This window comes from Phoca vitulina, unplaced genomic scaffold (assembly GCF_004348235.1).
Source record: "Phoca vitulina isolate PV1807 unplaced genomic scaffold, GSC_HSeal_1.0 scaffold100, whole genome shotgun sequence".
In the NCBI taxonomy this organism is placed as follows: domain Eukaryota; kingdom Metazoa; phylum Chordata; class Mammalia; order Carnivora; family Phocidae; genus Phoca; species Phoca vitulina.
Genome location: NW_022589803.1, coordinates 1,519,790 through 1,543,977, shown reverse-complemented (window position 1 = coordinate 1,543,977; position 24,188 = coordinate 1,519,790). Strand labels below are relative to the sequence as shown.

Sequence of the window (24,188 nt, the reverse complement as noted above, 5' to 3'; positions counted from 1 at the left end):
CCCCGAACTCTCCAAGCCGCTCTGAGAGCCTCTGTATCTGCATCTGGCTCTCCTCTGCTCCAGAACCCCCAAATCGGACTCGACAGGAAGCTCCATTCTCCGGGTGGCCCTCCCGGCCCCCCAGGCAGACCGTCCCATCTTTACGTCCACACTCCGTTCCCCCCCACGACTCTCATGTCATTATTTTGTTGGTCGCACAGCTTTCCTTTATAGGTTGTTTCTTAAATTACATCATTTTTTAGAAACCACAGTGTTGAGGTCACAATGTATGTAACATTTTTATACGTGTTAGCATCCTTTAGATCTTGTTTCTCTTTTGCAATGCAGTGTATCTGTAAAGATCTCTCAGCGTCTTTGGATGTGCATCTGATTTATTACTGTACTTAGAAGGTCTCTGGATATTGTCCATTTGTCAGAACTTAGCCATTCTCCTAGCAATGTCTCCAACTCTCCTCCTTTTACAAACCTGGCTGCAAAGTAGGAACTCATGATCGTTTTTAAGATGAGTTTTTCAGATGAGCGTTAGCGTCTCTTAATTATTAAGCCTTTCATATCTTCAATTTCCAATTTTCAGATCTTCAGTTTCCAACTGGGGTTAGGGGAGTTCCTTTCTCTTGTGAATTTCAGAGATTCCTTAGATTGTCTTAAATATTAAGCTTTTATTGTTTTTGCTACCGCAAATATCTTTTCTCAGCCAGTCCTCTGTTGAAAAAAAATCCTAATTTTTTATGTGATTCAAATATAATTTTGTATCCTGCTTTGAGAAGGGGCATTTTTCCCTTATTGCAGTTTTTAATGAATGATTTTAGTGGCTGCAGATAATATTAAACTTAACATACCCAAATAACTATGTGGTGGTTAGGCACATCAATGATTTCTGCTCCGTTTCTTTGGATTCCTTCATTCTTTGAAAAATTTAGCACCAGATTTCCTATTGTTCTTTGCATTGTGGTTCCTAGCTTCATTCTTAGAAACACATCTTTCCCTTAAAATCTAAGGAATTGATGTATGTGAATCACGGAGGATCCTTCCAGTGCCCTGGCCTGTCAGCTCACTGTCCCCTCTCCTGCAAGGATCTTGTCCTCTACATGACCCCTAAGATGGACCCCCTTCCTGATCACTGACCAGTGCCTTTCAAATGTTTTAAACTATGACCACAGTAAAGAATACATTTTATGGGTACAAAGTTTCTACTTGGGGTGATGAGAAATTTGGGGGATAGTGTGGATGACTGCACAACAGCGTAAATGTACCTAATGCCACTGTGGCTTCATACACTTAAGAACAGTTAAAATTGCAAATTTTAAGCTTTAAAAACCCATTTTGGGGGTGGGGGGATGGGTTAGCCTGGTGATGGGTATTAAGGAGGACATGTATTAAATGTAGCAGTGGGTGTTATATGCAAACAATGAATCATGGAACACTACATCAAAAACTAATGATGTACTGTATGGTAACTAACATAACATAATAAAATTAAATTAAATTTTAAAAACCCTAATTTTACATTATGATCTAGTACACATACATGAGAAAAGTTTCATGATTTAATACATACTCTTGTCTTGTGTAATGCCCTAATACTGTCTATCCTTTTCAGTTTTATTTTATTGACGACATCCTGCACATGACTCTCTATGTGATTTCATGAGGCATCTATCAACCATGGCCTGCGGTCGGCCACCCACTGCCTGGTCCCTGTTGTCACCACCCTCCATAAGCTCAGTTTCAAACAGCCCACTCTGGGCCACCACTGGGCGCTCTGGCCCCCTCCTGTTAGCAGGACCACAGCTGTCATTACCTGCGCTGGGAGCCACACAACTCACTGTCCTCACCACCTACCTACCTGGTGGCTGTCCTCCTCCCTCTGTTCACCTCCCTTTAGCACCTTTCTCACATCACAGACTTGCCCAGCGAACCCTGGTCCTGGGTAAATGTGACTCTCTCTATGGCTGAAGAAATTCTTTCCCTTGGGGAGACTAGTTTCTAGAACAGTCCTTGTGGCAACCCCACACCTGCTCCACCTGTTGTGGCTATTCAGATTCCCACCTTCCGGGAGGATGATTCCATACCTCCCCCTGCCCTCTGCCTGTACGAGCTCTGTGTCCTACTTTACCGAAGACGTCAACATCAGCAGGAGAACATTCCTTGCTGCTTCCACACTAAACCTTCCACCCGCCCACCCCCACCACCATGCACACATTGCTCTGTCCTCTAAGACCTGCATGTCACTTGCACGTGGGGCCTGCCCCCCTGCATGCTGGCCAGTCGGCTTCAGTCACAGCGCCCTCTTTCTCCTGCGTCCTCAATCCCCACATTATTGGGCTGTCCCATCAGGACAGGAGACACAGTGTCATCTCCGTATCCACATTCTCCATCACCACGCTTCTCTCCAATTCTTCAAGAGCAAGATTGCTCAGGAGCAGCTGAGCTGGGCTCCTCCCACTCTCGGGCTCCTTCCACAAGCGCTCCACCTGTTCCTTGCCAGAACTCATGTCTGCGTTCAGCCATGTCTCATGGGTGGTCAAGCAGCACTCTGCACAACCTGATGCCTCCCAGGGTGCGCCTCAGCATGGACCCGCATCCCCCAAATCCCAGGTTTCCAAGTCCATCTACCCACTCTGAACCACCCTTGGAGCTCTAGGAGACACCTCAAAGCCAGTGTGCCCTAAATCAAGCTACAGCTCTTACCACCTCAGTAAAAGGCACAGCCAAACTTCCAGCCCAGCCAAAACCTCCGAGCCCCTCACCTCGGCTCTCCCCATCATGCCCCACGGCGGCGCCTCAGTGGCCCCTCAGCAGGTCCCTCTCCTGCCACCAGCGCCCAGCCCCTGGGCCACTCTCATCTCTCATGTTGATGACTGCCACAGGTGAGCAGCAAGGGTTGCCTCCTTTACTCTTCACACATTGACTCTTTGAGAACAAAAGCCAGATCTGTCACCCCTCAAAAGCCTCCAGGAGCTTTCCATTGTGCCAGACTAAGAAAACAGAGTCCTTCCAATGGCCCCCCCCAAGACTTGGCACCTCCCCGTCCCTCCTGATTTCCTACTTCTATCCCTGCATTTGGCCAACTACATTTGGGGGGACCAGTCCGCACAGGACCACCTCCACTTCTGACACCAACGGCAGGTTTGGGAGTCCCCAAGCTGACCCTTAGTTAAGGTTGACAGCTTCCTGGAGGGACTCACAGAGAGCTGTTTACTCACGGTTACAGTTTACAGCAGAGGAAGGATGCAGATTAAGACCAGCTGCAGGAAAAGCACCCAGGGGGCGAGTCTAGGGGAGTGCCACACTTGAGCTGTCAGCTGCCTCCGTCCTTGGAGCTGCACACAAGCCTCCTCTCTGGCACCCATGAGGTACAGCCCGCACAGTGCAGCCAACAGGGAGACTCCTCAGAGCCCGGTGCTCAGAGCTTTTATTGGTGTTCATCACACAGGTGTGATTAATTGAGTGTCCTCCTCGCGATCTCAGTCTGCAGCCCCTCATCACAATGCTGGTCTTTCTTGTGTGCTCAGCTCCAGCCTGAATATCATCTGGCGCCGTGCCCCTACTTGAAATCACATTGTTAGGCTATTGCAAGGCCCCCAGGCCAACAGGCACTCCTGGTAGAGCTTGGTAACTGCCTCCCAAAAGCAGAAGACAAAAGCCACTCTTTGGGGGTGAGATTAAATTCTTTCCTACAACCTCCCTTTGCTTACTATTCCTCAGACACACCACCCCCGTGCTGCCCCTTCTAGGGGACTCTGTGCTTTCTGTCCCTTCCCCTGGAAGGTCCCTCTTTCTTCAGGATTCTGCTCGAATGTATCCTCACCAGAGAAGCGGTCTCATCCAGGCCCTGCGGACCAGGGGCTCTTGCCCACCATTCCCTCTCCCTCCTCACTCAGCTTTGGCTTTCCTCCTTAACACCCCCCCAACATCACCACAACTGGTCTGTGTTTTCCTCTGTTTGGTTCATCATCCATCTCCTCTCACCAGTATGTGAGCCACCTGAGGGCAGGGTTTTGGTTTGTCCTCAGCTGTATCTGCAGTGCTTGGGACATAATTTGCTGAATGAGCCACTCCTGCAGGACGACTGAAGAGCAAACGAGCCCTAAGACGCCCAGCTCTTGCCCCTGGGATGCTCAGTGCACCGGAGGCAGCACCGTGGAGGAGAAGGGACGGCAGAGTCCCCAAGACCCTGGTGCGCGATGGCACAGTGCCTTGGTGCTCAGCAGTGTGGTACAGCTGCTGGCAGGCCTGCCTGGTGATCACGGACTCGAGCCCGACACGGCTGAATGGATCGGGCTATACACGTCGAAGGTGGATTGCCGTATGGGATCCAGGACCTTGCAGCTGTCTCAGGGCCCATGGGAGACTCTCCAGCCCCGTGTGTGAACACGATGGTGCGTCCGCGGTCATGTGCTGGAGCTGGACCCGCACAGGCTCTCACACTCAGAGACGGCTGAGGGCTAGGGCTTTGTCCACCTCCCCAGAGGATCTGGTCTGGCCGGTTGTTATATGCTAAGTTGGGTCCCTCCAAATGTGACTGTATCTGGAGATAGCCTTTAAATAGGTGATTAAGTCAAAATGAGGTCATTAGGATGGGCCCTGATCCAGTCTGACTGGTGTCCTTATAAGAGGAAATTAGGACACAGACACACACAGGGATGACCACGTGAGGACACAGGGTGAAGGTGACTGTCCATCGACACACCAAGGAGAAAGGCCTCGGGAGAAACCAAACTTGCTGATACCTTGATCTTGGACTTCCAGCCTCCAGAACTGTGAGACAGTAATGTTTAAGCCACCCAGCCTGTGTTACTTTGACAGCCCTAGGCAAGCGAATACACTGGGTTTTGGGGGCAGAAAGAGACCAAAAGCAGGGTGCCTGGCTGGCTCAGTTGGTCAAGTATGCAACTCTTGATCTCAGAGTCATGAGTTCAAGCCCCACGTTGGGCATAAAGCTCAGTTTAAAAAAAAAAAAAAAAGCACTTAAAGCAATTCTCCTAAAGGGGCTTCTAGCCTGCCTTCTGTCCCCAAACCCTGCCGAAACCCCTTGGGTTGGCCAGGCCGAGCAGCTTGCTTAGGGGTGACTTCAAAGCAGGCTGGCAGGCTGCCATGCAGCAGACAGGGAGCCTCAGCTCCCAGCCCCAGGGCCCTCCTCGCCCGAAGCGAGGGGATCAAGTCTCTCTGTAGCTCCTTGGGGTTAAAATTCTCTGATTTGCTGATAAGTTTCCTTTATGAGATTCAAGCCCATTAGGAAGAGTGCCGTTGCTGTCGGCATAGCAACCACAAGCCATCTTCGGTTCTTTCCAAATTAAAAAATTCCCAGCTTCAGGGCTGAGGAGAGAAAGATGTAAAAGCAGAGATGAAATTAAGTTACTGATGGAAGACGTTGCCATGGCATCATGCTGTCCTTGGAGTCTGTCAGCTGCCACTGTGATTTCTCCATTCTTCGTGCAGATGAAGGAGTCCAAGAGAAGATAAAGAGCAGCCTCCCACAGTGAGGGAGAAAAATAAAGTATACGTTATGATTAGAAATAGTAACTAATGAGGGGAATTTATATTTTAAGAGTAATTATACATCCAACATACATCTCAAAATGTAAACAAATCACCTGGGAATTTGTTAAAATGTGTTTGCTGAAATGCAGTATGTCTGGGGTGGGTCCTGAGAGTCTGCATTCTAATTTTTAATCATGGTAACATATATATATATATGTGTGTATATATATATATATGTGTATACATATATATATATATATAACACAAAATTTACCCTCTTAAGCCAGAGATTCTGCATTTCTAACAAGCTCCCAGTGATGGTGATGTAGTGGGTCTGTGACCCACGTTAGCCTTTTTAGAGGCTTTGTACCCGAGCCTGATGTAGGTGGCAGGCGTACCAAATGAGCAAGACACACATTGTGCTTTTCCAGGAACTTCCTGGCAAGTGTTGGGGACAAGAGAAGGGGCAATGTCATTCCGGAGAAGCGGACAGAAAACTGTCTGATTCACAAGGGGGGCTGGGATTTGCATGTTGGAAGATCAAAGCATGGGGGTGGGGGGTAGTGACATGAAGACTCTGTAATTGCTGTATTGACTTACAAGTTTGCTAGACCATTCCTTAAAGAAGGGCATGGGGGCTATTTATCTTCTTTTTGGGATTTCAAATAGTGCTGGTACAAATACCTTTCTCCGTGTGACTGTTCTCTCTTGGATTATTGTCTAGGGAATAAAAAATCCCCCCCAAATCCCAGTAATGGAATTACTGAGTCAAAACACATCTGACTGGTTTGTCACATTTGCCAGATTTCAGTAGATTCATTGACAGCACTATTAGCAATGCCAAAGGACACATGGTTCCTTACAACTTCACAATATTTGGCTTTTATAATTTTGCTTTTGATAAAAACAGATGAGCAAACAAACAAAACAAAAAAACCAGAAAGCCTATAGAGTATGGACAAACTGGCACTTCATCTTTTTTTTTTTTAGATTTTTATTTGGGGTGCTTGGGTGGCTCAGTTGGTTAAGTGTCTGCCTTCCGCTCAGGTCATGGTCCTGGGGTCCTGGGATTGAGCCCTGGGTCAGGCTCCCTGCTCAGAGGGGAGTCCGCTTCTTCCTCTCCCTCTGTCTCTTCCCCTGCTTGTGCTCACTCTTTCTCTCTCTCAAATAAATAAATTCTTAAAAAAAATATTTTTATTTATTTGAGAGAGAGAGCAGGAGTGGGGGGTGGGGAGGGGCAGAGGGAGAGGGAGAAGCAGACTCCCCACTGAGCAGGGAGCCAGCCCAAGCGGGGCTCAATCCTGGGACCCTGGGACCATGACCTGAGCCAAAGGCAGACGCCCAACTGACTGAGCCACCCAGGTACCCCACACTTCATCTTTAATTTGCATTTCTCTAGTTTCTAATGGCACTGGATGCTTTTCTTCATGTAAGCAGATAATACTCTTTGATTGACTAACAGTTGGGAATGAGGCAGGGCTTTTGTATTTTTATGATTTTTTTGTATTTGGAAAATAGATTTTATTATTGGGCACCCATGGCAGATGTGCCCCAGCTCCTGTGGTTAACCCCCGCGTTGTCCACATTGGCCTGTGTTAAAATCAGATGCAGAGCTATTTCTTTTTTTTTTTTTAAGATTTTTTTTTTTTTATTTGTCAGAGAGAGAGAGAGCGAGCACAAGCAGGGGGAGCAGCAGAGGGAGAAGGAGTAGCAGACTTCCCGCTGAGCAGGGAGCCCGATGTGGGACTCGATCCCAGGACCCTGGGATCATGACCTGAGCTGAAGGCAGACGCTTAACGACTGAGCCACCCAGGCGTCCCCAGAGCTATTTCTTAATAGTTTTCTCCAACCATACCTGCTGAATAAACACCCTTCTAGATGCACTTGTTAGAAAGGCATTGGGAAGCAAGCATAAAGATAGGAAAGGTCTTCAGGTTTAGCTTCAACATGTAGAGAACTTAGAAGTCATCACTCCTGCCCTCAAAAACAAGAAAAACGCTAAAAAAACTGAAAATCAAGAACCTTTTCTTAGATCCATCAGAGAATTGAGGTCACGGGGCAACACACCCTCCCCCAAACTGTAGAGTCAGGCAAAGACAGAGTATCCCAACTCACCAGTAGCAGGAGCCCGTGGAGCCAGGAACTGGTAGAAACACCTACATGACCACTTAAATGGTAATGTTCATGAAATGCTGGAGGCTGAGCAAGGACTAGCTTGAGAATTAAAAATTCACCCTCAGTGAACCAGTCTAAGGGGGGGCACACTTTTAAGTGTTTTACCTCCAAGGAGCCCCAGCAGGTCCTCACAGTGAAGATTGGAACAAAATTCCTTTGTGTTTGACACAAGGGAGAGGGGACATGTAACCATTTGAAATATGCCCAGATGGTTCATGCTCCAAAAAAAAAAAAAAAAAAAAAGGCCAGCCAGCAACAGAGACAACTTCCCTAGAGCCTCATCCAACATGGGGATTCCAGCCCCGCTGTAGGCTTTGTCTTACCTAAGGAGGCAAAAAAACCCCAAGCAGCAGCATTTGTGAGGATCACGGGCCGGGCCACAAGCCCACAAGAAGATAGACCTAATTTTCTGATCCTGGGACACTTCCCCTGCCTCCATGCCTTCCTGGTTGATTCTTCATGAATCTGCATGTCATCCCTGCACATGCTAATCTTCTCTGTGTCATTTGATCCTTTTTTTAAAGATTTTATTGATTTATTTTGAGAGAAAGAGAGAGAGTGCGAACAGGGGGAGGGGCAGAGGCAGAGGGAGAGAATCTCGAGCAGACTCCCTGCTGAGCACAGAGCCCGATGCAGGGCTTGATCCCATGCCCCTGAGATCATGACCTCAGCTGAAATCAAGAGTTGGACACTTAACCGACTGAGACACCCAGGCGCCCCTGTGTCGTTCCAATCTTTTTTTTTTTTTTTTTAAGATTTTATTTATTTGACAGAGAGAGACACAGCAAGAGAGGGAACACAAGCAGGGGGAGTGGGAGAGGGAGAAGCAGGCTTCCTGCCCATGAGGGGCTCGATCCCAGGACCCTGGGATCATGACCCGAGCCGAAGGCAGACGCTTAACAACTGAGCCACCCAGGCGCCCCTGTGTCATTCCAATCTTAACACGTGTTGCCTAAGTGAGCCCTGCTGCAAGGCTGACTCCACTGAAGAAGGAGTCTCTAGGGACACCCAAGGACAACAGGGGAAACATAAACAAGGACACAAGAGGAAACCTCAGCCTCTGAGTCTAATTCCTAGACAGAAAAACATACAAACCTCTCATTAAAGTGCTGTCTACCTCAGATCTATTACCCAACATCTGTCTGACATTCAACAAAAAATCACAAGCATGTTAGAGAAAAGGCACAGTCTGAAGAGTCAAGGCAAGCCTCAGAACCAGGCTCAGCTACGGCACAGATGTTGGCATTACTGGGCAGGAAATTTAAAGATTTTATTCTTTAAGTAATCTCTACATCCAACACGGGACTCAAACTCACAACCCCGAGATCAAGGGTTGCATGCTCTTCTGACTGAGCCAGCCGTGTGCCCCCTTGTTTGGGGAATTTAACACAACTGTGGTTAATATGCTAAGGGCTCTAATGGAGAAAGTGGGCAACAGGCAAGAATAGATGGGTAATGTAAGCAGAGAGATGGAAACTCTAGGAAAGCATCAAAATAAATGCTAGAAATTAAAAAAAAAAAACTAACAGAAATGGAGAATGGCTTTGGTGGGCATATAGGTGGGCTGGGCACAGCTGTGAAAAGAATCCGTGAACTTGAAGATATGTCACTAAAAACTTTCCCAACTAAAATGCAAAGAGAAAAAAAAAGTAAAAAAAGAAAAGTAACAGAATGCCCAAGAACTGCAGGACAATTATAAAAGGTGTCACATATACAGAGTCGGAGTTCTGGAAGAAGAAAGGAGCAGAAGAAACATTGAAAGTGATAATGGCTGGGACTCACTGCAACGTTGTGTGGGGTCAGTGGTGGTGGATGTGTGGCTCAGAGGCCCGGGCAGCAGCTGTCACTCTTGGGGGCGGAGCCTGGATAACCAGCACCCCTTCACAGGCTGTGGTGCCAGGGTGGGCACCAGCCTCAGGGTGCCGCATCAGTGCGTCCAGGTGCCAGGCACTCTGGGCTTTGTGGCTGAACCGGTGTGAGCCCCAGATATGTCCCCGAGCTCTGGTGGCATGGCCGGTGTGCTCACCATTCACCTTCTGAGCAGTGTCCTCCAAGGGTATCCAGGAATGCATGGCTGAACAGAATAGGGCCCTGTGCCCCAAACCCAATGGGCATCCTGGGCCCCTTCTCTGCACAAAAACCTACAGTATGGATGCATCACAGGAACAGGACACAGGAAAGGACAGAGAGGTCCACAGAGCCACAGGTGGGAGCCTGAGTCCCCTCAGCCAGAGGTCAGCACGGCCGTCTAGCCAGGCACCACCAGCCCCTAAGTGATGGTGAGCTCTTGTCCTCAGCACAGAAATGAGTTCTCCATAAGTGAGCTAAGCTGTTTACAAAGTATTTTTGTAATAAAATAAGTGGTGGGAGGAGCACCTGGCTGGCTCAGTTGGTGGAGCATGTGACTCTTGATCTCGAGGTTGTGAGTTGGAGCCCCATGTTGTGTGTAGAGATTACTTAAAAATAAAATCTTAAAAAAAAGTAAGTGCTGAGAAAAATGGAGTGGGTCCCTGGCTTCCTAGAAGGTAGTGTGAGTGCCTCAGTGAGTCTCCATTGTGGAAAAAACCAAAAAACCCAAACACACACATAAAAAAAAAAAAAACCCAAAACAACAACAACAACAAAAAACTGAGAATATTCCAAAATTAATGACAGAAACCAAATCCCAAATTCAGGAATCTTAGACCTAACACCCAGCAGGGTAAATATAATAAATGCTCCACCTAGGCATATGATACTCAAACTGCAGGAAACCAAAGACAAAGGGACAATCTTGAAAGAAGCCAGAAGAAAAGAAAAAAATCCAGCTCACCTAGAGAGAAATAAGGGTGAAAATCACCTCAAGATTTCTTGTCTGAAACCATGCAAGCAAAGAGCAAGAGGGAGTAGCATATTTAAAAAGATGGGGCAGGGGGGGGGGGGGCTCAGTCAGTTAAGTGTCAGACTCTTCATTTCGGCTCAGGTCATGATCTCAGGGCTGTGAGATCAAGCCCCGTGTTGGGCTCTGTGCTGAGCATGAAGCCTGCTTAAGATTCTCTCTCTCTCTCTCTCTCAAAAAAAAAAAAAAAAAAAGGCTTATGTAGATCTGATATTCTGACCTATATACTTTTCCTTTTCTCTGAAGAACTTCTTTTAACATTTCTTGCAAAGCAGCTCTACTGGCAACAAATTCCTTCAGCTTTTTTTAAAAAAAACTTTTATTTTTTATTATTTTTAAAGATTTTATTTATTCATTTGAGAGACAGAGAGCATGAGCAAGGGGAGGGGCAGAGGAAGAGGGACAAGCAAACTCCCTATTGAGCAGGGAGCCTGATGCGGGGCTCGATCCCAGGACCGTGAGATCATGACCTGAGCCAAAGGCAGGTACTTAACCAACTGAGCCACCCAGGTGTCCCTAAAATTTTTATTTTTAAGTTATCTCTATGCCCAATGTGGGGCTCCAGCTCATGACCCCTGAGATCAAGAGTCGCACACTCTATCAACTGAGCCAGTCAGGCGCCCTGAATTCTTTCAGCTTTTGCCCAAGAAAATATTTCTCCATTTTTGAAGGATACTTTCACTGGATACAAAATCCTAGGTTGGTGTTTTTTTCTCTTTCAATATAATGTTTGACAGCAGTTGTGCGGGGGGACACCCTTGCCTTGTCCTTGACCTTGGGAAAGCTTCTCATCATTAATAATGTTACCTATAGGTTTTGTTGTAGTTGTTGATCATTTAATTGAGGTACAGTTGACACATACCTATGGGGTTTTTGTAGATACTCTTTGTCAAGTTGGGAAAAGTCCCCTTTATTCCTACTTTGCTGAGATTTTATGAGGAAAGGTGTTGGATTTTTGTCAAATGCTTCTTCTGCATCTATTGATATGATCACGTGATTTTTCTTCTTTAACTTGTTGATATGATGGATTACATTTACTTCCTAATGTTGAACCAGTCTTGCATGCCTGAAATAAATCCTAACTGCTCAGGGAGTGTAATTCTTTTTTTCTTTTTTTTTTAAGGTTTTATTTTTAGGTAATCTCTACACTCAACATGGGACTCGAACTTATAACCCTGAGATCAAGAGCCACAGGCTCCACCAACCAAGCCAGACAGGCTCCCCTGTAATTCTTATACGTTGTTGGATTTTTTTTTTTTTTTTGATTTGACTAATAGTTTGTTGAACATTTCTGCACTTATGGCCATGAAAGATATTATAGTTTCTTTTCTTGCAATGTCTTTGTCTGATTTTGGTACATTAGGGTAATGCTGGCCTCATAGAATCAGGTGTGTTCCCTTTGAAGAGACTGTAGAGAAATCTTATCATTTCTTCCTTTAAATGTATGTCTGGTACAGTCATGCACCACAGGGTGGGTATTACCTCCATGAGTTGAAAACTTACGTCTACACAAAAATGTGCACACGAAGGTTTATAGCAGCTTTACACATAATTGCCCCAAACGGGAAACAACCAAGATGCCCTTCATAGGTGAATGGGTAAACAAACTGTGGTACATCCATACAATGTAGCATTATTTGGCAATGAAAAGAAATGTGCTGTCATAAACAGAGAGGAGAGTGGTGGTTACCAAGGGCTAGGGGGTGAGAGAAAGGGGGAGATGCTGGTCAAAGGATCCAAGCTTTCACTTATAAGATGCATGAGTTCTGGGGATGTGATGCACAGCACGGTGACTGTAGTTAAAGATACTGTGTTGTATACTGGAAATTTGCTAAGAGTAGATCTCAAGTGTTCCCATCACTCACACACACACACACGCACGGTAACTGTGTGAGGTGATGGATGTGTTAACCTGGTAGTGGTGACCATTCCACGAAGTAAATGTATTTTGAATTATCATGTTGTACATCTTAAATATACACAATCTTATTTGTCAGTTGTATCTCAATCAAGTTGGAGGAAAAATGAGCTATCGAGCCATAAACCAACATTAAGTGGCCTTAAACACAACATTGCTACATGAAAGAGGCCAATCTGAAAAGGCTACAATTCTTCATATTTCCAATTACATGACATTTTGGAAAAGGCAAAAGTATAGAGACAACAGAGCAAAAGGGTCTGTGGTTGCCTGTGGGGAGGGGAGGGGCCGGCACTCAGAGCTCTGCGTGCTAGCTACTCAGTTATTGTCAATCTTAAACTACTAAAAATAATAAAGTCTACTAAAAATAATAATAATAATAAGGATATGAGCAAGAGGGACCGAGTGGCGTGAACTGGTGGAGAGGAGCTCTCGGGAGATGCAGGGGTCAGGAAGTGACTAAGCTGGTTTGAGAACCACCAGTGAGAGAGAGGGTGTCCCATGATCCAAGAGGATTCCGGGAGGGGTAAGTTAACTGCTTTCCGGATTTAATGCATGTGTTAGAGTCCTGGGGAGCAAAAATGTAGTCATAAATACACAGCTCAAGGTCTATTTTATGCACAGAGTAAACATAAGGAAGCAGCAATGGGAAGAAGTAAAATGATTTTTGGGGACAGAATGTTCTGAAATTCTCAGCACCTGTCTGCAGCCTCCCCGGTCATAGACATGGCATCTTCCACGCAATGTTTTCTAATTATAATAATTGCCCTTCTCTAACTGCCAGACTAACACAAAGTATTAAACCTCTTGGTACCTGTCAACTGCGTTTTAGAAATTCCCGTGTACCAGGAGTGCTACCTGAATCTGGGGGGCAGTGGGACCGGCAGCCCAAGTGGCAGGTGCTTCATGGGAGGGGCTTCACCTCTCTGCTCTGGGGCCTTGGGCCTGTGGTCTCGGGCCACTGGGTGGACACACGCTGCCAATTCCCCCTCAGGGCTGGGTGCAGGCGGGCCGAGCCCAGAAGGGTGTGGGGTCAGCGCGCTGGGGCAGCGGGCGGGGAGCAAGGTCAGACGGAGGCAGGGACGTGGTGCCGAGGACCAGGGCTGAGGGGGCACCCTTGGGGGCCTGGTGAGGCCTCCAGAACCAGAAATGGATACCTGTTACTGCCAAGGAAAAACAAAATGCAAAGCCAAACCAACAAAAAACAGAAACGAAAGGGGAGGGAGAGCGCTGGTGCGGAAGCTGCTGGGGCGAGGGACACACCTGTCCTCGGGAGTCCTGGGAGCCACTGGGAGGCAGGTGCTGCCATCCCAATTCCACCAGCAGAGACTGGGGGCCCCCATGGCCTTGGCTGAAGTCCCTTGGCTGCTCGGCAGCGGGGTTGAGTTTAGGACTCGATCTGACAGGGGCCACTCAGGTGGTGGGGTGCATGTCTGCCTTCCTTCCACGAGCGACTTTGTGGGTGGGTTTTGGGGGGAAACGTGTGTTCTCCCATCTCAGGTGGGGCATGCTATCTTGATGACAGCACGTCCTTACATCAAGACGGGAGCTTGCACACACACACACACACACACACACACACACACACACACACACTCGTCTGCAGCACGTGGGAAGCATGTGCAACACGGGGTGCCAGGGGGTGTCCGGGCCGGCTCGGTGGGCTCCCTGTCGGCCATCAGACAGTATCTCCAGTGTCTGCCGGGCAGGCCAGTCTCATGGCCACAGCTGAGCAAGGAGAAGGTCTGACTCGCTCTTACGGACCGAATTGAATCTTAAATTGGACAGAATTCAACCAGGGCCGCCACCCCCCGCCCCGTCCCCGCCCAGCATCCCGGTTGGCGGGCCTGGGAGTGGCCACAGAATGGACTCACAGGCGCCGCTGCTTGCATCTGAGAGAGAAAACAGGACAGGACAGGGGCTGAAGCATCCTGTGTCCTCTTTGGCCATGACATCATCTGCCTTTTCCGTCCTTCTCTCCCTGAAATCCTGTCTCGTCCACACATCGCTGGCAGTAGCTACTTGTCTCCTCAGAGGATGCACTCTGACAGCCTGGGCCCTCCTGTGACTTCTCCTGGTCCCGTGCTCCCCGCTGGGTACCGTCCCGGCCTTCTGGGGGCCCAATGCACACACGGTCCCCGTGGTGCCATCCTGTCCTAACATCCCCGCATTTTGTCCTAAGAGACACACTCGGCCGATGCAGCTGCCTTGGCAGACTTTTCAATCCAGCAGTGACGGTGCCTTTTCTAATGCTGCAAGAGTAGGCGCCTCTCATTCCTGTTCTCCTTTAAGCACTTATGTTTGTAGTTTTACTTTATAAAAACTATTCAATGCCCGTCTTCCCTGCCACGGGATGGGCACCACGAGGCAGCTCTGCCGGCTTTGTTCTCCGCAATCCTCATGGGGCGCGCGCCCGAGGCCAGCGTCAGCCCTGGCTTTGTTCCCCGCTGCCTTACAAGCTCATCTTTCTTCTCTGCGGCCACACCCAACCTCATCCATACGATCTTCATCTTCCTGCACTTTCAAAACAGGGTGACCTTCCCATACCCACTCGCGGGGCCCTCCCGCTGAAGACCCCCGAGCCGCTGGCCCACTGGGGAAGTGCTAACGGTCACCTGGGGCCCGTTCCACCTCTTCAATGCCGCCCTTTTGTGGCCTTGCTCTGCTCTCCAGGGCCTCTGACCGATCTCGGACTCCTCTCGGGTAGAAGCATGAGGCTATCCCCGGGAGGGAGACGCGCTGGGCTGCCCCACCCTTGCTTATTCACAGTGGGCGGATTTCCTGGATTTCACAAACGGCTCTGGTGATTAAAATACTTGAAAGTCACTGTTGTGTGGGATGTGTGCATCCCCATCCTGTGCCTTGCACTAGTGCGGTCCTCCCTACTGGGCCGTCGGCTCAATCATAGAAAGCCCATACCTCTAGCCTCCAGAGTCCGCTGGCTCCCCAAGGAACAGAATACTTCAGTGCGGAAGTCAACTCTGGGAAGGAAGGAGAGGCACTCTCTAGGGTTTAGAAGGGGAAAAAAAGGGTACCTGGATTTCTGGGAGTGGTAACAGGACCACTGGTCCCGGACTCTCCAAGGTGGTTTCTGTAGGCTTGGTGACCTGCTGCGAGTGGACGGCCAGCTCGTGTGTCCACACCGCCAGTCTGCAGCAGACCTCCCGCCAGCGCCTGGGCCTGGAAGCTTTGGCCCTGGTGTCCCACGTGCTCCAGGTCACTGCACATCCCTTCGCCCCTCCTCCCCCCACAGATGTGCCCTCCCACCATTTCCACAGCTGACAAGAGGCTTTGTTACCTTTTGGTCTTACTAAAAATGGGGCGATGGCTTCCCTGCTCCTCTGCCCAAGAAACTAAAAGGGAAAAAGCATCTCTACACCCAGCAGGTGAGGGGACTCGTGCTCCATCACCTCACAGTCTCCCCTCAGCCTCCTCGGGCCTCTGTCTTGCCCAACCCTGGCACTGCAGCTAATGACAGCACTGTGCGGCAAGAACATCCAAGCCCCACAGAGCAGTCCTTCACGACAGACGTACGGGCGTCACCTGTCAGGCCTCCCAGTGACAGGCATTCCTCTTACTTCCTTCTCTTGCTGGCTCTTCCTTGTTCTCAACAGAGACCCTGTTTCTCACTCCCACTCCACCTAAAAAACACCTGTCCTAGGGCACAACCTCCTTCCATTTCCTCCTCTCTACCTGTTCTTCAAAGGACCCTCGTCTTCAGCTTTCCTTGGTGCCAGCCTCAGAGAAAGAGCCCCTTGTGCCACGTCCACCTTGACCCACCCCTTCCCTGGCCCTCGGGCCTAATGAGGCCCAGCAACCCTGTCCCCTCTCTGGGTCTCCCTCCTCAGACTCAAGTGTGGTTCAGCCCATCACCCACGAAAACCGTCCCTTCACTGCTTCCCTGTGGACACACCCAATCCCTGTCCTTCCTCCACACTTGGGGCTTCCGGGGGGTCTGCACCTGCCTCCACCCGCTCCGTACCCCCGTGACCTGGGCTTGGCTTCTGCTCCTCCCAGAGAGGTGCTCTGTGGCCACTGGTCGGCTCTGAACGCTCGGGTTCTGATTAAATACAGAGAACCAACCAAGGTCTGAGGCTCTACCGCCAACTGCATGGCTGCCCTACTGCCAAGGCAAGGAGCTCAGCATTATTAACGTGGGAAAAACAGGATTACTAATTCCTTGTGCTGGGTAAGGAAGATGATTGTTATAACTGATTTCTACAGGATCTGGACAACAACAAAGAGTGCTGATCTCTTAAAGGGAAAGTGAATGTGATAATCCTATGAGCATTACCCAGCAATTTAGGCGAGATCAGCATTTCCCTGAAGAAAGTTTCAGACAGGTCCTCCCCGCTCAGATTAATAGAAAGCGGGTAGAGTTCAGTCAGCAGATGTCTCAGCACTACCTTACAACAAACAAGTAAAAACAAATAAATAAATAAAGCATTTAGGAAGATCTGCTATTTACTCTTTGTTTTGAGGTACTGGGCTAGAAACTTAAAATGTATTTGCACAATCTTTATGACATGCACGGTTCCACTTTCCAGCCGAAGGTCTGAGTGAACAGCACAACAACTGGCCCAAAGCCAGCTGTGTTATCAGCAGAGGGCAGGTTTTGAACCCAGATTTATGGGCCCAAAGCCTGTGCTCTCTCTATACCACCAAAGCAGAACATTTTCCAATATTTTTGTCCTGTAAGTCACTGCATGATGCCCAATACTGAGAAGAACCAAGTGTCCAAGAGTCCCTAATACATTCGTGACATCTTGGTCTGAAAAAAAGAGGCTGCCAAGGACACCTGCCCTGGCAGCAGTTGCTGAAGTTTAGGAAAATGAGAAGAGATGCACATGGGCACTGTGTCAGGACTCCCAGCACTGCCTTCTTCCCCCCTCTATAGCCAAGCATCTGAAGAACAATCTGGAAAACCTGATGGAGCACTAAAATCCCACTGGCCTTCAGAGCACCAGCTTCTGGTTCTATACCTGATTACCGTAAGCAAAGTCAAATTACAAACACACTTATTTGGGAAACACTGTAATAAAGGACTAGGCGACTTCCTATGTTCACATGTGAAATTCCAATTAAGCTATACATGCGCAGTACTGTTATTTTGGAACACAGGGACACAATTTAATGATTCTAATTTTTTTTTGTAGTTTTTTTTTTTACAAGTCAGGTGCCATAAACATTCAAATAATCCATCTTTTAAAAAGTACGTTTACAACATCAAAAGAATTAAGATGAAATATAAACCTTTCTACTTACAATTTTTTATACAGATTAACCAAATCACAAATACCACAAATAAATGTTAAATTGTAACAATATAATGAATAAACATTCAGATTCTTAATAAAATCTTCCTTTAACATTTTTTTTAACTTACCATTATACTAAATAATCTATGCAGAGTTTTGGGGTACAATACCAAGAAGGCACCAACAGTACAAAGCAGATACAAAGCAGTTTCAGAACTTTCTCGAGTGCTCTACACGGATGAACAGCACAAAAAAGGCAACGAGCTTTAGGTAAACCTGGTGCAACCCCAGAGAATTCCCTCTGGATTCCCAGTCATTTCCGATCCATGATGCCAAACTGGATTACAGTGAGAGAGACCACATATCTACTGTTACATGCTTCTCATCTGCAATATAGGAGTATCATGTTTCAAACACCAGCATGACAATTTTAAAGCACAAATGCTTTAAAAATGTATAAGCAAAAGAATTGCTCAGATTTTCAAAACCACTACATTTACAAAAATATTTCCCTTAAACTTGGGATTGCTCCAAAACATTGATTTACAAATATAAAAGTATTATGGAAGGACCCAAAGCATGTGTGCATATGTGTGTATTAACATACTGTTACCGTACTATATAAAAGTTACCAATTTAAAAACCGTATTAACATATACGCAAATAAAGGTAAAACAGTCTCCTCTGAATGGTCTGAACATTAGGTGGCATGTGGTGTGGGCAGCATACGTGTGTGACTCCTTACTGAGATACCACCAGTGATGAGCCACGTGTGGCTCCAAAAGCCGACAGGACCCTGCACACCCATCCCCTGTGCCTGCAGCAGGACAGACTGTGAACACACGACGCACTGTGTACTGCACACAAACACAATGATATTCTTCTACCCATGCATCAAAATGGTCTGCGTGTCTCCATCAGCTTTGGAGACTTGTGTCAGCACAGAGTCGTCATGAGTTCTCTCAAATCCATCCCACTGGCTTGGTTAGGTATTTTGTCTCATACTAAACAAAGAGATTGGAATGTTTCAACAGGAATTTTTTTGCTTACTTTTTAGACACCAAAAAAGCCATTAGTCTGAAAGCTTATCTGAGCATACTAAGAATGGATGCATTCAGTATCACCAATAAGTAATCTGGATGACCTAAGCGGTACATTTTTAGAGATGTAAGAAGATCCAAATGACAAGCCTATCACACATAATAGCTAGTACTTTTCACAGGTACCTTGATTATAAATCTCTGACCTGTTGAACCAAGTTTGGCATGATTAATAAAAAGCACACAACTTAGGGCTACAGTGATTCTAGAACACAGTTAGTGGTTTCATGCCAATCTGACTCCACAGTACCAGCAAGGGGGATGGGACAGCCTACAGTCCTCAGGCATTAGTAACCAAGGCTATGGCTTTCTATTTAGAGGACTGCAGATTAACCTCGTAATACTAACATTCCATTTAAAAAGGACAAAGAAACAAGAGTAAGAAAACTGTCAATGCTTCTTTGAAAATGAAAACTGACTCACCAATGTATCAAGTTAACAGTCAAACCTCTATCCTATCAAAGCTGTGCAGACCTTTACATGGCAGCTCTGAGCACGCAGATGAAAATCAAGGATTTTAGGGCAAGAATCTAGATGTGGTTCCGATCTCTGAGGCTGACTCAGCCGTCCTCTGTTAACCTGTGAGGTGTGAGCATCAGCACCCTGGGCCGGTTGGTGTGGGGCCAAGTGACACTGGGCAGTCCTTCCCAGCACCCAGCCGTGCCCAGCAGCATTTCTGGGGCACACAGGCAGGTTTTCTTTAGAAAGAACCAGAGAATCCAACCTGAGACGTTTGGGAGTCTTCATGAGAGTTTGACATAGTATTTTAGACCTATGATTTGAGTAAAGGTACATGTCAGAGTTGATTCTCTGCTGTGCAAAGGGAAACTAGGACCCTACAGAGATGCCTTCTAAATCATCTTATGTAAACCAGTGTTGGGGCAGTTCCCCGGGGGCGGGGGGGGGGAGCCCACAAGCATTTCTGCTCCAAGCATAGACTGAAGCTGACTGTCCATTTGGACACGCTGATCCAGAGGAAATCGACACTGAATCTTAACATGAATATGAAGATTGAAGATGTACATTTATTTTCATGAATTACAAGTGCATTTCTGTTCATATTAGCAGGCAGTCTTTATATAACCCATTCTCCACTGCTGTCAAAAATCAAACAAGAAAAAAGGATAGCTGAGAAATGAAAAGCTAAAAATAGAATTAGTTTTCCTAAGTGATCTGCTGGATAGCATTTCCGTGGAACACAAACTCAGAGGTAACAATAAATTTTTCGTTTCAATCATAGGCATGTGGCACTTGGACAGTCATCTCTGCACAGAAAGCTGTAACAGTCATGCGAGGGTACAGTAATTATTGAACAAGGCAAATTTCTCACCACAGAGAGCAGTGGGGGAGTCAAGAGGAGGCACCGCACTGGGACAGAACACCAAGTCAACGCCACAGTGTACAGTGGCAGGAACAAATACTTAAAGAGATCAGGATAATATGGGATAGAGCTCCAAACATGATTTAGTGCTAGCTTTTTCTCATGGTCTTAGCTCAGCAGTATCAGAAACATTTGAGAGTACTTGACGACAGAACAGCGCTTCACGTCATGAGCTCATGAAGGCTTTATTACAAATTGTTATATCGTAGGTTGAAAAATGAACTTGAGATGCTGACATGCTGTAGGAGGAAAAAGAATTGTACACTTTCTCATTTAAAGACGCAGGGCTCCTCTCTGCTAAATCCTGAGGCATTGAATGTGGCTACACTGAACACGGCAGGCCATGTGAAGCGCTCGGGGGTATGCGTACACCCGCGTGTGCAGCTCAGCCCCGAGACGTCCGGCTGGCCTGTTGGCTGCTTCTTCACGCACTTGCCTGAGCGCCCTGCTGCGACCTGTGTCCCTCTCTCACTAAATCCCGAGTGCAGCTGCCACTTTAAATCTTTCTGTGTAAGCCTGGCAAACAGTTAGTACTGCAGATAACACATCTGGGCAAGTGTTATACGTCTACAAATGGTATAAGAAACCACAGTAAATCTACGGAGTGAAGCTGCTGGGTGCAGTACTTCGTTCTTTTATTAAGAAAAATGATTGAGTTTTCTAAAAGCTGGGCAAACAGCACAAACCTTAAATATGCTAGTGACTAACATGATATGAGAAAAGACATGGGCAAGTGCCCCCAAAGGTTCCCGAGACGGGAGCACTCGCTGCAGGCTGCAACAACATCCCCGGTGTTTCCACACGCTCCTGCTCTGGGGAAACGCTGATGGTGAAAAGCTGAAGTGCAAATAAAGGGCTGTCACTGACTTAAAGTGCCCTAGGTAGTAGCCTTCCCTATCATAAAGTAAGATGCCAGTGACGAGAGCCATTCTGGAAAGAACTATCTCTGGTGTGACTGCAAGGGTCAGCAGGGCAGCACGGAGGAAGGACTCAGGAGAGGGAGGAACCACTGCATCTTTCAAACCAGAAAGCGATTAGTGACTAAAGCAACGGTAAGCAGTAGGTGCACTGAAAGTACATACTGCCACAGGTCACCAGTGGGTGACACACACAGGGATGCCAGGAACAGTTCTCTGGACTGAAGGAATTCTTTGAAAGCATAAAAGCCACAACTACCAGAAACCGCCCCTCCAAACGGCTCAAAGGAGTCAAGGTGGATAAGCCGAGACGGGCTGGAGACAGGACCGGGGTCAAGAACTGGGAAGAACAACACCGATGTCTGAGCACGTCCAGTCCTCTGAGCCCTTGTCCTATTGAAAAACAAACAAACAAGCCTATGAGTTAAGAATGACCCACGTTAAAACAACATTAGCAGCAACATTAGGAAAACGGAGAAGTGAAAAGAATGGACCAACATTATGAAACTGGAAGGGGCGGGGGAAGCAAAGGAAAAAACACTCCTGCAAAAAAGTCGTTTCACCTGGAACCACTGGGGCGGGAACACATGCATGTACGCACACTCGCAGCTCGGCAAGCTTCAGTGTTCCTAAGACGCTTTTTATTAACTACAGTACTCGCCACTCTAATGGTCAAAACCAGAATCTGAAGGTCTTTGTAAAGAACACACATTTGAGGGGCACCTGAGTGGCTCAGTCGTTAAGCATCTGCCTTCGGCTCAGGTCATGATCCCAGGGTCCTGGGATCGAGCCCCACATCGGGCTCCCTGCTCAGTGGAAAGCCTACTTCTCTCTCCCCACTCCCCCTGCTTGTGTTCCCTCTCTCACTGTGTCTCTATCAAATGAATAAAATCTTAAAAAAAAAAAGAAAGAAAGAAAAAAGAACACACATTTGGGGGATGCCTGGGTGGCTCAGTCGGTCAGGCTCAGGTCATGATCTCGGGATCCTGGGATTGAGCCCCATGTCGGGCTCCCTGCTCTGCGGAGAGCCTGCTTCTCCCTCTCCCTCAGCCCCACCCTCTGCCTGTAATCTCTCGCTCGTGCTCTCTCTCAAATGAATAAAATCTTGGGGGAAAAAAACCCCACACATCTGGGGAGTCTGCGTGGCTCAATTGGTTAAGTGTCCAACTCTTGATTTTGGCTCAAGTCATGTTCTCAGGGTTGTGAGATCAAGCCCCATATCGGCTCCACAATAGGCATGGAGCCTGCTTAAGATTCTTTCCTTCTCCCTCTCCCCTCCCCGTCCTAAAAAAAAAAAGAACACACATTTATGCAAGACATTTGTCTGCGATCTCCTATTCTTTTTTTTTTTTTTTAAGATTTTATTTATTTAGGGCGCCTGGGTGGCTCAGTCAGTTAAGCGACTGCCTTCGGCTCAGGTCATGATCCTGGAGTCCTGGGATCGAGTTCCATATCGGGCTCCCTGCTCGGCAAGGAGTCTGCTTCTCCCTCTGACCCTCCCCCCCTCATGCTCTCTCTCTCTCAAATAAATAAAAAATAAAAAATCTTAAAAAAAAAAGATTTTATTTATTTATTTGACAGAGAGAGACACAGAGAGTCATAAGCAGGGGGACTAGGGAGAGAGAAGCAGGCTTCCCGCTGAGCAGGGAGCCCGATGCGGGGCTCGATCCCAGGACGCTGGGATCGTGACCTGAGCCGAAGGCAGACGCTTAACAACTGAGCCACCCAGGTGCACCCCCCCACCTTTTTTAAAAGTAATCTCTACACTCAACGTGGGGCTCAAACTCACAACCCTAAGATCAAGAGTCATGCTCCACTGAGTGAGCCAGCCAGGCACTCCTGCTGCCTCCTATTCTTACCAAATCTCTTTCTCTGGATGTCCAGTTAAGACAGAAATCAACCACACAGTGCCAAGTGTGTTGTTGTAACACTCAAGTTTCCTGCGACTGCAACAAAGAAGGACAAGCAAAATGAAGTACTGGCTGGAAGTGTGAGGTTGGCGGGCCTGGATTCTGGTGAGGCAGGGAGCCATGGCATGGTTCCCACGAGCAAAAGATGGTTCTGATCGCCTAGGTCTGAGGTGATCTGACAGCTATTGCCCAACCAGGCCTGCAGGATAGCACCCTGAGAGACAGCAGGTGGCACCCTGAAGACAGCCTTCACTCATTTACTACACTTGACAGGGCCCACCTGGCTCTCCAGATGTCTGCAATATGGGCCACCTGCAGGAGATCTACTAGGAGTGTCACACCATCAAAGTACAAGAAGCACACACGTCCCCCCTTCGTTATTGTAATATCTCTATTTTACTTGAAGAGATTATATTACAAATCAAATCTACTCTAACCCTTTATAGGCTAATAGTTCTCAAGGGTGAGCATCAGAATCCTCTGCAGAGCTTGTTAAAACACAGACTGTTGGAGGGTAAGGCACAGATGGACCACAGTTTTGAGGACCACTGCCTAAGGCATCTATATGTAATGAATTAAGTTCAACCCCAGGTCTCTATTAGTTTTGTATCATCCTAGGGAGAAGTGAAACATTACCACTCCAATCAGGTTGTGTTCTTGGTTCTGATGAGGAAACCTGCTTGAGATGGCTGGGAGGATAACTAAGTGTGTCAAAATGCAAACAAAATAGATCTTCTCTTTGGAGAGACCCTTATTGTTGTGAAATGTTTGCTAGTATGATCTAGCAGAATGTCACTTTGGTATTTCACAATGCACTTTCAGGCAAGATGGAGTTCATCTACCACTCAAGAGTCAGGGCAGGAAGGATGGTTGTTATAACCCAACTCTGTGACAAGGAGATGGACTCAGAGATGGGAAATGACCTCCCTCTAGAGGTACGCTGTTCTGAATTGCAGCCAAATCTACTGGCTGGGAGAAATTAATCAGTCTGAGAAAATGCACCAACAGGCAGAGGAGGAAGGAAGTCAGGCACCTACCTTCACCAGCCTCTCACAACAGGAGGCTTGTCACAAAGTTAACCACGCAACAGGAGGCTTGTTACAAAGCTAACCACAGACACATTTTTAACTTTTCAGTGGACACATATCTAAAACTGACCCACTTAAA

General features: G+C 47.4%; 1 protein-coding gene across 1 annotated transcript in view; it reads right to left on the bottom strand.

The window, feature by feature from the left end:
• Positions 1–17,560: 17,560 nt before the first annotated feature.
• MAPK1 (mitogen-activated protein kinase 1) overlaps positions 17,561–24,188 on the bottom strand; it is a 110,735-nt gene continuing 104,107 nt past the window's right edge. Inside the window, exon 9 of the mRNA XM_032397649.1 lies at positions 17,561–21,504. The gene's annotated coding sequence lies outside the window, so the exon portion shown is untranslated. The remainder of the gene's footprint in view (positions 21,505–24,188) is intronic.